The 16,145-nt window shown below is 33.5% G+C and overlaps 1 protein-coding gene and 1 pseudogene across 3 annotated transcripts in view; both read left to right on the top strand.

The window, feature by feature from the left end:
* Heph (hephaestin) overlaps nucleotides 1-16,145 on the top strand; it is a 139,198-nt gene that overhangs the window by 105,319 nt on the left and 17,734 nt on the right. The window lies entirely within an intron of this gene.
* Nucleotides 9,283-9,701, top strand: LOC101561623 (annotated as a pseudogene).

Below are 16,145 nucleotides of genomic sequence, written 5' to 3' on the forward strand. Positions count from 1 at the left end.
TCGAACCGCGGTCCCTGATGCTTTGCCAAGCTTGTTCTAAGTAGGTGCTTTAGACCACTGAGCCATCTCTCCAGCCCCATTGCAGCCCTTCTTTATGTCAAATTTTTGGTCTGTAAACTTAGGTTGTTAACCCTCCAGGAGAGAAGCTTATTATTACCCTACAACATATGCAGTTGGGTTTAACCTATCTGTCTGAATATCAAACATCTTAGGCATAATGTGGAACAGATATTTTCCATCTAGTATTGATACGTTAAACTTTAGGTCTCTACAGAATATGGAGAAAAAAATTTAAAAAACAGACAATATTTTAAAAATATGAATAAGCAATTACCTAAGTTTACACAGAAATTCAGAAATCTAACCATATACAGCATTGTAGGAGGACAGTTCTGTGACTTTTTTTTCTTGTCTCTTTTTTTAATTAATTACCCTTTTAAACATTTATTTGAGTGACAGTATGGCAATAGTTGGTATGTCATGACAAGCAGTATGTATTTAGAAGAACAGAATGACAGGCATTCCAATATGCATTTTTTATTATAAATATTAATTTCATCCGTGACCCATTGCTTGCTCATTGGTTTTTGTTATTTAATTCCCATATGTTTGTGGAGTATTTGTTGTTTTTTTGCCAATAATTTCCAGGTTTTTTTGCACTATGCACAGATAATATGCAAGTGATAAGTTCAATTCCTTTCCACTTACTTAAGCATGCTTTATGTGCTGGTATATGATCTATTTTGGACTATGTCCTGTGTTTAGCTGAGAAGAAGGTGTATTCTGACGTTGTTATGTGGAACACTCTGTAAATGTCTTCTAAGTCCATTTCTTCATGTTTGATTTAGTTTTTGGTTTTTTGCTGCTTTTTTGTTTAATTGTTCTATCTCTTTGTGACAGTGGGGTGTGAAATTACCCTATTACAATTCTGTTTTTGCTTATTTGATTTTTTATGTCTGTTAAAATGTGTCTGATGTAGCTGGGTGTATCTACATTGTATGCATATATATTTATGATTGTTATCCCTTCCTCTTGCAGTTTTTCCCTACGAAGTATGTAGCAACTTCCTTTATGTCTTTGAATCATTCTTGTTTGAAGTTAACATCATTATCAAACAGAACAGCTACCCCTGCTTTTTTCTTATTTCCTATCACATGGAGTATTGTTTCCCAGCCTTTGAATTTCAGCCTATGAGATTCTTTTTGAGTTAAATGTGTTTCTTGTACACAGCATATTGTTGAACTTTGCTTCTCAATCCATTCTGCCCTTCTCCTTATTTGACTGGTGAATTGAGGCCATTGAAATTGCTGGTTATAGCTGATATGTATCAGCTTATCTTTGTTTTATTTTCCTGCTATAGTTTCCCTATTTTCCCCCTCTGTTTAATTATTTACTCTGCATGATGGTTCTTTTCTGTTGTTGTCCTCGGAATTCTGAGCATTTCTATCTATTTCTAGAATATCTCTCAGTGCTCTATAGGGTTGTTTTGGGGGTCAGTTTGTTCAGTTTTTGTTTGTTATGGGAGTGTCTTATCTTGCCATTAAATATGATAGATTTGCAGAATACATCAATCTGGGATGGAAGTTGTTTTCTTCTAGGACCTGAAATGCTTCACTCCAAGCTCATCTTGATTTGATGATTTGTGTTGAGAAATGTGTTGTGATTTTGATGGGCTTTGCATTATAGCTGATCTGGTTCTTTTCTCTAAGATCTTTTTAATATTCTGTTATGTTGCTGAACTTTTGGGATCTTGATTATTATGTGTCTGGGTGTAGATGTATTTTATTATAGCTAATTGGTGTTCTGTGTGCCTCACTTAACTATATATCAGATTATTCTCCCATGCTTGGGAAATTTTCTGCTAGTACTTCTGCAAATAGTCTTTATGTCATTGTGCTAACTGCTGCTGTTTCATTGATAACTATTATTCTTATATTGTTTCTCTTTGTATCATCTTGTACCTGTTGAATTATTATTTCCTGGCTCATTTTTATTTTTAAGAGGTAGTTCCTTTCACATTCCCAGGCTGCACTGCTGTCTTCAAGGCCTGAAAGTCTATCTTCAATTTCTTTCAAGCAGTTTTGCCAAATTTCAATGGAATTCTTAATTTACTAGTATCTGTTTCATTCATTTTCATTCTTTCCTGTATTATTTGTTCAGTGTTTCCATCACTTTTCTATTCTCGATTTTTTTATCTATGCCTTCTTTAGATGTGTTGAGCAATTCTTTCAAATTGTTATCATTTCTTTTTTTCACCAGAGATTTTTTTCTGGTGATCTGATTTTTTTCTACAGCCTGATGCAGTTTTTTCTTTACTTCATTTGCTATCATTTTAGAAATTTCAGGTATGTGACTTCTATTCTCTTCTGTGCCCTTTTCTCCTGTAATTTTACTTTGTGGGCTGGAGGTCTGATCTTGTCTTTTCTTCCATCATGTTGATATTTTTGAAGCTCTCAATATTTACCCACATTCAGCAGCAATGGGAGGTGGGTGCTGCATGCATCAACAAGGCTCCCGAAAGAGTGGGGGTAAGATAAGTTCACCAAAGCTCCCTCTGTGTGGGGCTTAGCATGGATTCCACCACTGTGAAAGGGGGGTAAGCTGAATCTGAGGAAGGCTCTAAAGTGATGGGGTCAGGTTGAAGCTCAGCAAAGCTGCTGAGACTGTGGTGAGGGTAAGGTAGGATTTGGTAGGTCCCTGTAACTAGGTCCCTGTCTGCCTGAATTCTACAATGGTGGGATAGACCATGACCACAGATCTGTAGAACTTCTGCACTGATTGAGCATGTGGACTAGATTCATCAGGTCCCTGTTGCTGCCTGGTGTCTGCCTGCTTTGTAAAGGTATGGTTTTATTTTTTTTCTCTTTATTTCTCTGAAATGAATAATAATGTTCCCATTTTTCATTTGGAACTTTAGTTACTTGCCTTCTCATTGAAGAGAAAGTAGCTATATATCTATCCTAACTATCTTGCCTATATATATTTTTTTCACTACAAAATGGTTATTTATCTATATCCCTCTTTTTTGTTTTGTTTGGTCAGCAATGAGTGTTCCCTTGTACTTAGAGTATTTTTTTTATTTTTGTCTTTTTTATTTTACTTATGTTTACCCTATTAGTTAATCTTTATTTTCAATTTACATATTAGTTAAAAGTTTGATTTTTTTCATTTTGCAAAGAATTGGATTTGACTTCAATTATTTTTTATTTTTTATCTTTTATTCATTTTATTTTTTTATAGATGAGAAAATTTATTTATTGTGGCCAAAGCAGCTAAGACATGAAGATTTTGTTTATAAGAATCCTGGAAGAACTTTATTATCAAATATTAAACTTATATAAAATGAAAATTTGTTCTTTTTGTTGTTGTTGTTGTTATTTTCATTCTTTTTTTCATAATTTTATAGACGGACAAATAGCAATGAGACAGCTTCAAATCAAGTTGGTAGGACAGTTTCAATAATTAACACATTGCATACTGTCTTCCTAGTGGTTATTTGCTGTACAAGATGCAGACATGATATCCTATTTACAAACAATATCAGAACAAATCCCTCTATTCATTAAGAGAATGTGACTATATATCTATCTTAACCATTTTGAATACACAGATACAAAATGGACATTCATTTAAATATCCCCTTTTTTGTTTAGTTCTGTCATTTGGATATTATAGGTGTGTTAACTCAGCAAAAATATTCTAAAAGAGTCCAGTAATCCATAATAGTATTGGGTCTTCCACTTGACTGGCAGTGTCAGAAATTGTTGACCTAAATCCCCTACAGCTCAACATAACAGCCTGGCTTTACTTCTTATACTTTGTTTTCATACTTTTCTGCTGGATGGTTAAGACCAAGGTAAAGCAGGACCTATGCAACAAGAGTTGTAGCTTTTGGGTCTGAGAAGGTCAGTGAAATCCCCTCAGGCTTTATCCTGAGATCCTGTACCTCAGATTGTAGAACCTTTGTCAGTGTCAGCCATGTGGATGAGTCACGGCCATTGCTTGGCCAATGTGCTCTCTGTGAAAGCCTGAGAGAATGTTTTCTCTCCTTAGGCACACTCTACATCACTGATCACTTTCCTCTTTGGCCCCATAATCTCCTTGATCAGAAAATTTGGGACACTACTGAGTTGCATTATGTTACAGTACAAGACCTCATATGTCCTAAGTCTTAATGAAACAGTTTCAAAACAAGTTAGTATGACAGTTACAATAATTGATACATTACGTATTGTTGTCTTCATAATAGTTATTCAGAAGACAAGATGTAGACATGATATCTTGTCTAAACAATATTAGTATAAATCTTTCTTCTCATTTAACTAAGAGAAAGTAGCTATATATCTATCCTGACTATCTTGCATATATTATTTTTCACTATAACATGGTCCTTTATTTATATCCCACTTTTTTGTTTTGCTTTGTTAGAGATGAGTGTTCCCCTGCAGTTAGAGTATTTTTTCTTATTTTTATCTTCTCTAAGTTAATTATGTTTACCCTATTTTTTAGTATTCTTTTCTTCTGATAGTTTTGCTTTTGCTTTGTTATTTCTCTCTAATTCTTTAAAGTTTAAAATAAGGTTATCAATGTGTGGATTAGTCCACTTTTTGTTATAATAAGTAAATACTGATTCATATTTTATAAAGAAAAGAAATGTATATTGCTTCACAGTGCCAAAGGTGCAAAAGGGTAGGATCCTCATCCAGTTATAACATTGCTGGCAGAGTCTTGAGGCAGCACAAAGCATCACATGACAAGAGACAGGGACAGTATATGTGTTTAAATGTGTCTTTTCTGGTTTCCTTCTTATAAATCCATGAGGATTCACCTTCAGAGCTTCCATGCATAATGATTGTAATCCAACTCACTGTCTGAAGATCTCACTTGTATACCCTGCTGTAAATTCATTTCCCACCTTCTCATACTTCACAATGGAGATTAAAGTTCAACACATGAAGTCTTGGGCATGTCTAAAATATATCCAAATCACATTTAATATATTTTTTCTATCTTATTGTAGGTATTAAAAGCTGTAAATTTGTCATTAACCACTACATTTACTGTACTGCAGATGATCAGGTTTGGTTTGTCTCTCCCACCTCAGTGGGAATTAAAACTAAGGCCTTCACACTGAGTTACATTCCAGCCTCTTTAATTTTTTGTTTTTTAAGTTTTGAAAGAAGTACTTGGGAGGGACTACCCACTCGGGTCCCCCTCCTGTCCTTCTCTAGGACAGGAGCTTTTTTTTTTCCTCAATAAATATATTCTACTCATAAAAAAGAGAAAAAATACTTTCTAAGTTGCTAGATATCACAAGATGGTCCTCAATTTTGTCACTGTCACCTTCCTGCTTTAGCCTCCCAGACTATTGGGATTACAGGCATGTATTACCATGCCTGGCTGTGTTGTTTCTTTTCATTAATCTCTAAGCATTTTATATATTTTTTTTATTTTGGAAGTATGTATTCTTTTAATTCAGAGCACGTGTATATTTTATAGATTTTATTTTCTTCACTGTTCTACTGTTCAGAGAAAATGTTTTTTATAATCTTAATTTTTTGAAATGTATGAACATATTTTATAGCCTATAATACACAAATTATTTTGGACAATGTTTCAGTGTTTTATATCTACTTTGTTGTTATGGAGTATATCTCCTTTTTAATATAGATGTTCTGTTTGGGTATTCTATCCATTAGAATAAATCCAAGTGTTGTGTTGAAGTCTCCAGCTATTATTGTAGACAGATTTTTCCCACATATACCATCAGTTTTGTTTCATGTATTTTGGGGTTCTATTTTTGATTCAAAAATGTTCAACTATTATTATATCTGTTTGCTAATTCTTGTATTTGTATATATCATAAATTGTTTCTTGTAACATTTTTATTTAAAATCTATTTATTCTGTCTTTGTAGACCTCATCCCTCCCTCCTTGTAACAGAGATTGAACTCAGAGTGTTTTTCCGCTGAGCTATATCTCTAGTCCTTTCTTCAAATTTATTTTGAGATAGTCTTATTGAGTTGCTTCATTGTCCAAGGTGATCTCAAATTTATAATTCTCCCACTTCAGGGTTCCAGAATGTAGGACTTATTTTTTGGTAACTCTTTGCATAGTACATCCATTTTTATTTATGCACTTTCAACATAATTATGTCTTTGTATTTAAAGTGAGTTTTTTATAGACAACATATGGTTGCTGTCATGTATGACAATTCTTAGGCTATATATTCAGCCACATTTTTTATTTAGTATGTTTAATCCATTTACATTTGACATAATCATTGGTATGGAAAGATTTATTGCTACTGTTCTGGAATTTCACCATTTTTGTCCCATATATCCTCTATTGCTTCTTTTTTGTGTGTATAGTTAATATTTTGTAGTACACTATTTTGATTCCCTTCACATTTCCTGTTATGCACAGCTTCTAAAATATTTGTGGTGTTCGATTGAGTTTATATTTATAACCCTAAATTTATATATTCAAATTCTGCTGGTATTTTTATGAGCTACACTCTGTACACTGTCCAGTAATGCAACATTATGGTTATTTTTATGCATTTGCTCCTTATAATGTAAGAAATAAAATGGAGGGTTGCAAGTTAAACATATACTATTTTTATGTTTATATCTATATATACTTTAATATTTTTATTACTTCATATCACTTCAATTTAACATCTAATATCTTTTCATTTCATCATTTGTAAAATTTTAAGACAAAAGAATAAAATTTCATATCAGGTAGTAGGAGAATAATAATGCTTAATACATTGTATATAGCTATCTTTAGAGTACAAATATTAGCACAACCATTTCTTTTCAGTGAACTAAGCGAAATTAGTAGTATACCTATATTAACTTTTTTTTGCTTTTCCCTTACTTTTCTTGTTTTCCCCATTCCAGTTTTTCTTTCCTTTTGAATAATTTCTTTCCATTTAACATCTGTTTTGCATTTTGCATCTTATTTAGTCTTTCAGTTTCTCACATTAGGGAGACAATACCATGTTTGCACGTATTCCTCTGGTTTATTTCACTTTGTAACTATGGTCTCAAGTTGCATTCATTTACCTATGAAAGTCTACAGTTTATATTCTTTTGTGGCTGAGTACTCCATTGTATAAAAATACCACATTATTTTTAATCCATTCTTTGGCAACTGGAAATTTGAGTTATTTCCAAGATGTAGCTATTACAAATTGTGCTGCTATAAACATGGGTATACGTACATATATTGATATGGTAAAATATTTTAACTCTTCTACGAAGATACCCAGCAGGGGAATAGCTGAGTAAAATGGAACCTCCAATCCTAGTTTTCTGAGGAATCTCCACAATGATTTCCACAGAGGTTGTACCAGTCTACACTCCCATCAACCATGGAGAAAGGTTTGTTTTCCTCACAGTCCCTCCAGCATTTATGATTGGTTGATTTCTTGATGATAACCATTCTTTCTGGGGTGAGATGGAATTTCATCGTTGTTTTTATTCACAATACTCAAATGACCAGTGATGTTGAATATTTTTTCATATATTTTATTTGCTCTTTGTATTTTTTCATCTAAGTAGTGTAAATTCCTCTAAAATGCCCATTTTTATTTGGGTCTTTTAACTTGTGAGGTCTGATTTTTTGAGTTCTTTATGTGTTCTCTATAGCAACCCTTTCTCTAAAGAACAGCTGGCAAGTAATTTTCCCTCACTGTGGGTTGTCTCTTCACTCTGTTGGTGGTATCTCTTGTTTTGCAAAAGCTTTTCAATAACATAAGATCCCACTCATTGATTCTTTGTAATAGTTCCTGTGTGATCAGGGCTTTATTCATAAAGTCTTTGACTTCACCAATGTCTTCAATAGTTTTACTGTTGTATCTTCCTGCAGATTTAATGTTTCTGTTTTAATATTTAGATGTTTGATCCATTTTTAATTTAGTTCAGTTCATGGTAAAACATATGGGTCCAATTTTAATCTTCAGCATGTGCAAAGCCAGTTTTTCCAGCACCATTTTTTAAAGAGACTATCTTTTTTCCTGTGAATAGTTTTAGTACCTTTTTCAAAGATAAGTTGGCTGAGCACATCAATTTAGGATTGTTTCTGCATCTTCTAATCTGTTCCATTGATCCTCAGGCCTGCTTTTCTTTTTGGAGAACAGTACCTTTGTAATTTCAAGTCAAGGATTGTGTTGCCCCTGGCCGTGTCTTTGTTGCCCGGAATTGCCTATGCTATTCCAAGTCTCTTCTGGTTCCACATGAATTTTGGGATTGTTCTCTTTAATTCTGTGAGATATGCTTATGGAATTTTGATTGGAATTGCATTAAATCTGTATAACAGTTTTAGAAATATGGTCAATGTATTGTGTTTTTCTACCCAAGAGTGAAGGATATCTGTCACTTCTGAAGTCCTTTTTCAATGTCCTTTTGCAGACTATAATAGTTTTTAATATAGAGGTCTTTTACTTCCTTAAGTTGATTCCAATGTATTTCATTGTTTATATGCTATTATAAAAAGTGTTTTTCTCTGTGTGAGTTTGTTGTTCATATACAGGAAGGCTATTTATTTTTGAGTTTTGACTTTGTATCCGGCTATGCTAGTGGATTTGCTTATTAAATCTAGCAGGTTTTTCGTGGAGTTTTTGGGGTGTTCTATATAGAGTATTTTGTCATCCACAAACAATGAAAGTTTAACTTTTTCTTTCCTATTATTATTCCTTTCACTTCTTTGTCTTGTCTAATTATTCTGGCTAAATTTTCCAGGAATATTTTAAATAAAAGTGGATACAGTGGATATCTATATCTTGTTGCTGGTTGTACAGTGAAAGTTTCGTTTTTGTCCATTTAGGGTGATATCGGCTGTTGGTTGTCATCAATACCTTTTATCAGATTGAGATTAAAAGTATATATTTCAGTTTTCTGTAAAGTTTTATTTTATATACTTTATTATAATTTTTTTCAGATCTAGGGGTTGAACTTAGGCTGTTGTGCTTGCCAGGCAAGCGCTTATTCTACTGAGCTATCTCCCCTTGCCCTTTTGTAGGGTTTTATCAGGAGTGTGTCCTGGAAAAAGCTAAAGCTTTTTCAAAAGCTTTCTCTGCATCTACTGAGATGATCATATGATTTTCTCCCTTGGCTCTGTTAATATGATATAGTACATTTATTGATTTATATATGTTGAAACATCCCTGTATTCCTGAGATCAATCCCACATGGTCATGAAATGTAATCTTCACGGTGATGTGATATACTTGGTGAGTATCAGATTGAAGAATTTTGGGGCAATGCGAAGGCTCTTAGCGTGTGTGGGTGGAGTATTGTTGACGACATCTGCACCTCCTGACTGGGAAAAGATGGTCAACGTTTTGAAAGGAGTGCTTATAGAATGTGATCCTGCCATGAAACAGTTTCTGCTGTACTTAGATGAATCTAATGCCCTAGGGAAAAAATTCATCATTCCAGGTATTGATGACACTCACATCTTCATAATAGCAGAGTTGGTTAATGTCCTTCAGGAGCAAGTGGGTGAATTGATGGATCAAAATGCTTTTTCTCTTACCCAGAAGTGAAAATATTAGATATTGGATGCTTAGGACTTATAACAAACAAACATGAAAAACTATCTCTATTTAGTATCTTAATTTGACTATTTCAAGGATTCGTAGGAGCATGTTGTGGGAAATACTGAGATGTGTTCAGACAGAGCCCTGAACTGATTTTATTGTTTAAAAACAAAAGCTTGGATTCAGCTGTAATTTGGTAATTTGGCTTTTATTTTATAAAAATATAAATGTTTCTCTAAAAGAAGAAAAAAAATTTTGGATCTGAGTTCCTTATTGAGATTGACCTGTAATTCTTTCTTAGTTGGGTCCTGCTCCAGTTTTGATATCAGGTTAATACTTGCTTCCAGGAATTTGTTTGAAAATATTTTTTCCCTTTAACTTCCTTCAAAGATTTTCAGAAGGAATGGTGTTAGGTCTTCTTGCAATTTCTTATAGATTTCAACATTGAATCCATCATGGCCTCAGATTTTTCTTTGTTGGTAGGTTTTAATTGCATCTTCAATTTTATTGATTATACTTATTTATTTAGACTTTTTATATCTGTTTTATTCATCTTTGGTCATTCATTTCTATCTAGGAATTTTTCATTTCTTCTGCATTTTCCATCTTAGTAGAATATATTTTAAAATAGGGGTAGGTGATTTTATCAATTTCTGCAAGTTCCCTTTTTCATTCCTAATTGAATGCATTTGAGTCATTTTTCCTTCTTTTTCAATGAAGAATTTGTATAAAGGTTTGTCAATTTTATTTAATCTTTCAAATAAATATCTTTAATTTTTCATTAGTTTTTTAATTCTCCAAAGTGTTAATTTTTTTCTCTGATATTGATATTTTCCTCCATGTGTGAACTTTTTGGTTAGCCTGCTCTTTTTCTCCTAGAAGTTTAAGATTCACCATTATTTGTTAATTTGGGTTTGCTCTGTTTTCTTGATATTGGAATTGGCTGCTATAAATATCCCTCTTAGAATTATTTGCATTGAATCCTGTAAGTTCCAGTACATTGATTGTCATTACCATTTGATTATAGAAACTGTCTAATACCTTCTTTAATTTCATCTATGACAAATTGCTTGTTCATATGGGTGCTACTTAAGTTCCATGTGTTAATGAAGTTCTTGTGATTTATTTTGCCATTGATTTCCAATTTCATTGCCATATGGTCTGAATAACTTCAGTTCTTTTGCATTACTTAAGCATGTGCTATGAGCTCATATGATGTCTATATATATATTTTTTTCAGAACTGGGTATTGAACTGAGGCCCTTGAGCTTGCCAGGGAAGCACTTATTCCACTAAGCCATCTCCCCAGCCCATGATGTCTATTTTGTAGAATGTCCCATGTGCAGCTAATAAGAATATGTATTTGGATGTTTTGTGGTAGAACACTCTGTAGAAATCTACTAAGTTCATTTGTTTCAAAGTTTAGTTAAGTTCCAATATTTTATTGTGGAATTTTTGTCCAGATATTCTATATTTATGTGACAGCAGGGTATGGAGATCATACAATGCAATTGTATAATTGCTTATTTGATTTTTCATGTCCTTTAATGTGTATTTTAGATAGCTTGGTGCAGTCTTTTTTATGTATTTGTTACAGGGTCTCACTATGTAGCTTGAGCTTGTAGTGATCCTCCTGTTTTCAGCCTCCCTACTACTGGAGTTACAGACATGAGCCACCATGTTTGGACTCAGTGGCTGCTCAGCAGGCCTGGGGTGCAGGGCCAGCATACCACGTGATGCTAGCGATCAAACCCCAGTCCCTGTGCTTGCCTAAGCAGGCACTTTAGTCCACTGAGTTATCTTGTTGGCCCTGGTACAGTGATATTTGTTCCATATATATTTATGATTCTTATCACTTTCACTTGGATTGTTCCCTTTACAAGGATGTGGTGACCTCCTTTGTTTCTTAGTCAGTCTTGGTTTAAAATTCACCTTGTCTGCAAATAGGATAGCTACCTCTGCTTTTTTCCGTTTTCTTATTACATGCAGTATTTTTTTCCCTCTTTGATTTATTTTCAGTTACAAATTTCTTTTGGAATTATATGTTTCTTGAATGTAGTATATTGTTGTATCATGTTTCTTCACCCATTCTGCCAATCTATGTGCTCTTATTGGTGAATTGAGACCATTAAGATTGATAGTTGTAACTGATATATGTTGACTTGTCTTTGTCATATAGATTTCCTTTTGTAGGCTCGCCACCCAATTAAGTGTTTGCTTTGCCTGGTGAATTCTTTCTATTGGGTTTTTGGAAGTTGTAGTTCTCTCTCTCTCTCTCTCTCTCTCTCTCTCTCTCTCTCTCTCTCTCTCTCTCTCGGCGGAACCAGGTATTGAACTCAGGCTCTTGTACTTGACAGGCAAGCACTTATTCTACTGAGCCATCTCCATGGCCCTCTTTTTATCTCGTTTTGGAATGTCCTTCAAAACATTTTTAGAACACTGGATTATTGGTCATAAATTTCTTCAGATATTCTTTGTCATGGAAGTATCTCATTTCTTCATCAATTTTGAAAGATTGTTTTGTGGGGTACATCAATCTGTGTTGAAGTTTGTTTTCCTTTAGAGCTTGAGGTATTTCATCCCTAGTTCTTGACTTGAAGGTTTGTGTTGTTAAGTCATCTGTGATTCTGATGGACTTTCCTGTATCAGTTATTGCTTTTCATTTCCCTAATAACTTTTAACATTCTATACTTGTGTTGAGTTTGTATAATCTTGACTGTTATGTCTGGCTGTTGAGTTTGTTTTTTTTTTTTTTTTACCATGGCTAATTGCAGCTGTACTATGCGTCACATAACTATATGTCAAATTCTAAAAGCATCACTAATCTTCTATTTATTTTCTTTAATTACAAATGGAATTCAAGCATCAATTTCCCACATTCATGTTCTGGATTTTTTTTGGGGGGTGGGAACCAGAGGTTGAACTCAGGCCTCTGTGCTTGCCAGGGAAGCGCTTATTCCACTGAGCCATCTCCTCAGCCCCTCTTCTGGATTCTTTTACTTCTCTATTCTTAATTACCTTAACCCTTTGATTATTCATTTTCTCTGTCTCTCTGGCTGTCTCTTTTTTTTTTGATTCAAATTACCTACTTTTATTTATTTATTTTTTTTTCTTTTCAAAGTTTTATTGATAAACATATAGCAATGAGACAGTTTCAAATCAAATCGAAAGTACAGTTTCAACAAATAATACACTGCATATATTCTTCTTAGTGGTTAATTGCTGTACAAGATGCAGACTTGTGATCCTACTTACAAACACCATTAGAAAAAATCATTCTATTCATTAAGAGAATGCAACTATATATCTATCCAAACCACTTTGAATACACAGATACAAAATGGACATTCATAGTTATACCCCAATTTTTTTTAAGTTCCGTTGTTGAATATTATAGGTGTGTAAACTCAGCAAAATATTCTAAAAGAGTACAGAAGCCCATAATAGCATTGGGTCTTCTGTTTAATTGGCAATGTCAGAAATTATTGACGTGAGTCCCCCACAGCTCAACATAACAACATGGCTTCACTTCCTATATTTCATCTTCATACTTTTCTACTGGATGGTTAAGACCAAGGTAAAGCAGAACCTATGCAACAAGAGTTGTAGCTTTTTGGTTTGAGAAGGTCAGTGAAATGCCCTCAGGATTTATCCTGAGATCCTGTACCTCAGATTGTAGAACCTTTGTCAGTGCAGCCATGTGGATGAGTCACAGCCATTGCTTGGCCAATGTGCTCTCTGTGAAAGCCTGAGAGAGTGTCTTCTCCTCATGTGACTCTCCTTAGGCACACTCCACGTCATCGATCAATTTCCTCTTTGGCCCCATAACCTTCTTGATCAGAAAATCTGGGACACTACCGAGGTACTTGACTTTACAGTACAAGTTCTCATATGTCCTGAGTCTTAATTGACCTTAGAAGGGTAGGGCCAAAATATTGGCTTTCCTTGTAGCCCTCCTTTTTCTCTAATTTTGGTCTGCAAACTTAGGTTGTTAACCATTCTCTGGCTGTCTCTTTGTCTCTTTTTTTTTGTCTTGTCTGTCTGTCTGTCTCTCTCTCTCTCTCTCTCTCTCTCTCTCTCTCTCTCTCTCTCTCCCTCTCTCTCTTTCTGTCTCTGGACCCTTTCCATTAATAAGAGGTCATGGTCTAGTGTAGTGAAATAAATTTGCATATTTTACATTAGGGTAATTTTTATCATATGGTTTCAGTTTTATGATTAATATCTGAGGCAGGGACATCAGTGTTTTGTAGGTGTGTCTACTAGGATAGGAAGTTTGAAGTTGAAAGATGTATTGAATTATTGATTGAGAGTATAGAAAAGCAAAGTATTTTGACACACAATTATATATATTTATGAGGTATAGTGAACTACTTTGAAATATGTGTATGTTATAAAACTGTCAATTCAGTGTAATAGCTTATACATCACTTTTAGTACTTATAATTTCTTTGTGGCAAAACCATTCAAAATCTTCTCTTGTAATTATTTGAAAATATATGTTATATTGCTACACAAGGTGATCTTTAAGAATAAATTCTGATCTATTACACAGTAAAGTGACAGTAATTAAAATCAGTTATTTTCTGTTATATCAATTTTCCTTTTACCTTTTTAAAATTTACTTTATCAGTATATTTGTGTAGTACAGTATTTACATTTTTGTGGAAAGTTGATACATGTACTAACATTTTGATTCCTTTTTAGAACTCCTTTCCCTTTCCTTCTTTTTCCATCCTCCCCATATATCTTGGCCCTCTTTCTTTCTTGCTTTTGTTTACTTTCTTCCTTGCTTGCTTTCTCCCTCTTTCTGGTGTGAAACAGATTAAGATTGCCCAATAGTTTACAGGATCCATTTGAGTTTTCATATAATAAATTCATAACAACTTCCAAGTAAAACCAATCATCTTGTTTATTTTATCTTTATATTTTTTGTTAATTTGGAATGAATTTTTTAAAATTATCATACTCAGTGTCAGTAGAAATAGTGTGCAGTGTTATTCATGGAACTGTAAATTGATGGAAACTTTCAGAAAAGAAATGGAAATGTATATCAGGATTACTAGAATTTTCTCTTCTCTTTGACTCATTAATTGTGCCTCAAGATATTTATTGAAATATCTATGAATATATTAAGCAGTATAAGTAATAGAAAATATAGATGAAACATAAATTCACAAGAAAGTAAACACTTAATTTATTATGGTAAATCTTTAAGACACAGTTTTATAGTTATTAAAATCGTGTTTTTGAAATATTTTGGTAATATTGCAGAATGCTAGTGATGAAATGAAAAATCAGACTCTAAAACTATTGAAACATAATTTTAATTGTATAAAATAAGAAATCATACTCATATGTTGTTATGGTTTGTGTGTAGTTGTTCCCCCAAAGACTCATGCAGTTATGGGGCAGCTTCTGAAGTTTCCTTCCTTCATTTTGGGTGTTGAGTATTTGTCTCACCAAGGAAAGCAGAGTAACTGAGACTTATATCTATACCTCTCTCTCTGTCTCTCTCTGTCTCTCTCCCTCTCTCTCTCTCTATATATATATATGTATATATATGTATAATTTAATATATAAATATGTTAAATATATATTGAATACATTGAAAGGGAATGAAGTTAAATTTGAGAGTACTTATTTCTGCTTTAACAGGATTATTGATACTCTCTTATTTTTTTACACTTTTTGTACATTCTGAGATAGTCAACATTGTGCATGTTTTATTTGTATATATTATTAAAACACAAATAATACATAAATATATTGTCATTATAAAATATTTGGACAGTATAGATAAGTAGAATTTCCTTTGGTCTTACTCTCAATCATAGCTTTCTTCCCAAGGTAACTTATATTACTAGTTTGGTATGTTTCATTCTAGGTCATGTGCTTGGAATTTATTCATATTTTATGTGCATATATTACTTTATATTACTAGAAACAATTTTTATTTGTTATTTTTTTAAAAAAACGCGACAGAGAAGAATAAACTAAAGGAACTGAAGAAGCACTTCAGACTAATGAATAAACCAGAATGTAGTGGCATGTAAATATCAAATACAGTTTTCAGAAAAGACTGATCTAAGTTGTGAGATACAGCAAAAAATAAATAATGTTTGAATCCTATCTGCATCCTTATCTCTCACCCTTTTGCAGCTAGGTAATCTACACCTAGTAGCCCGTTGGACAGAGCTTTAAAAGATGTCTTGAGATAATAAAACTAGAAAATCCTGTTGACTGGAAAGCAGTCCAGTGCAGGTGTTGGTGTTGAAAATCACACGATTTTGTTTTTGTTTTTTCCAGTACCAGGGATTAAACTCAGGACCCTGAGCTTACCAAGCAGGCACTTATTCTATTGAGTAAATTCACATGTTTCAATTTAGTCTCTAATCCCTCAAAATACTAACATGCTCTCAATCTATTAATCAAACCACAGCTCTAAATTACTTTCATAAAGTTAGACATGGGCCGGACTGATAGCTCAGTGGACTAAAGCACCTGCATAGGCAGAGTGCAATGGCTGAGGTTCTATCCCCCATGTCCCATACTGGCCCCGCCCCTGGGGCAGACTGAGACTGAGACTGAGACTGAG

The sequence above is a fragment of the Octodon degus genome, unplaced genomic scaffold (assembly GCF_000260255.1).
Source record: "Octodon degus isolate 3935 unplaced genomic scaffold, OctDeg1.0 scaffold00211, whole genome shotgun sequence".
In the NCBI taxonomy this organism is placed as follows: Eukaryota; Metazoa; Chordata; class Mammalia; order Rodentia; family Octodontidae; genus Octodon; species Octodon degus.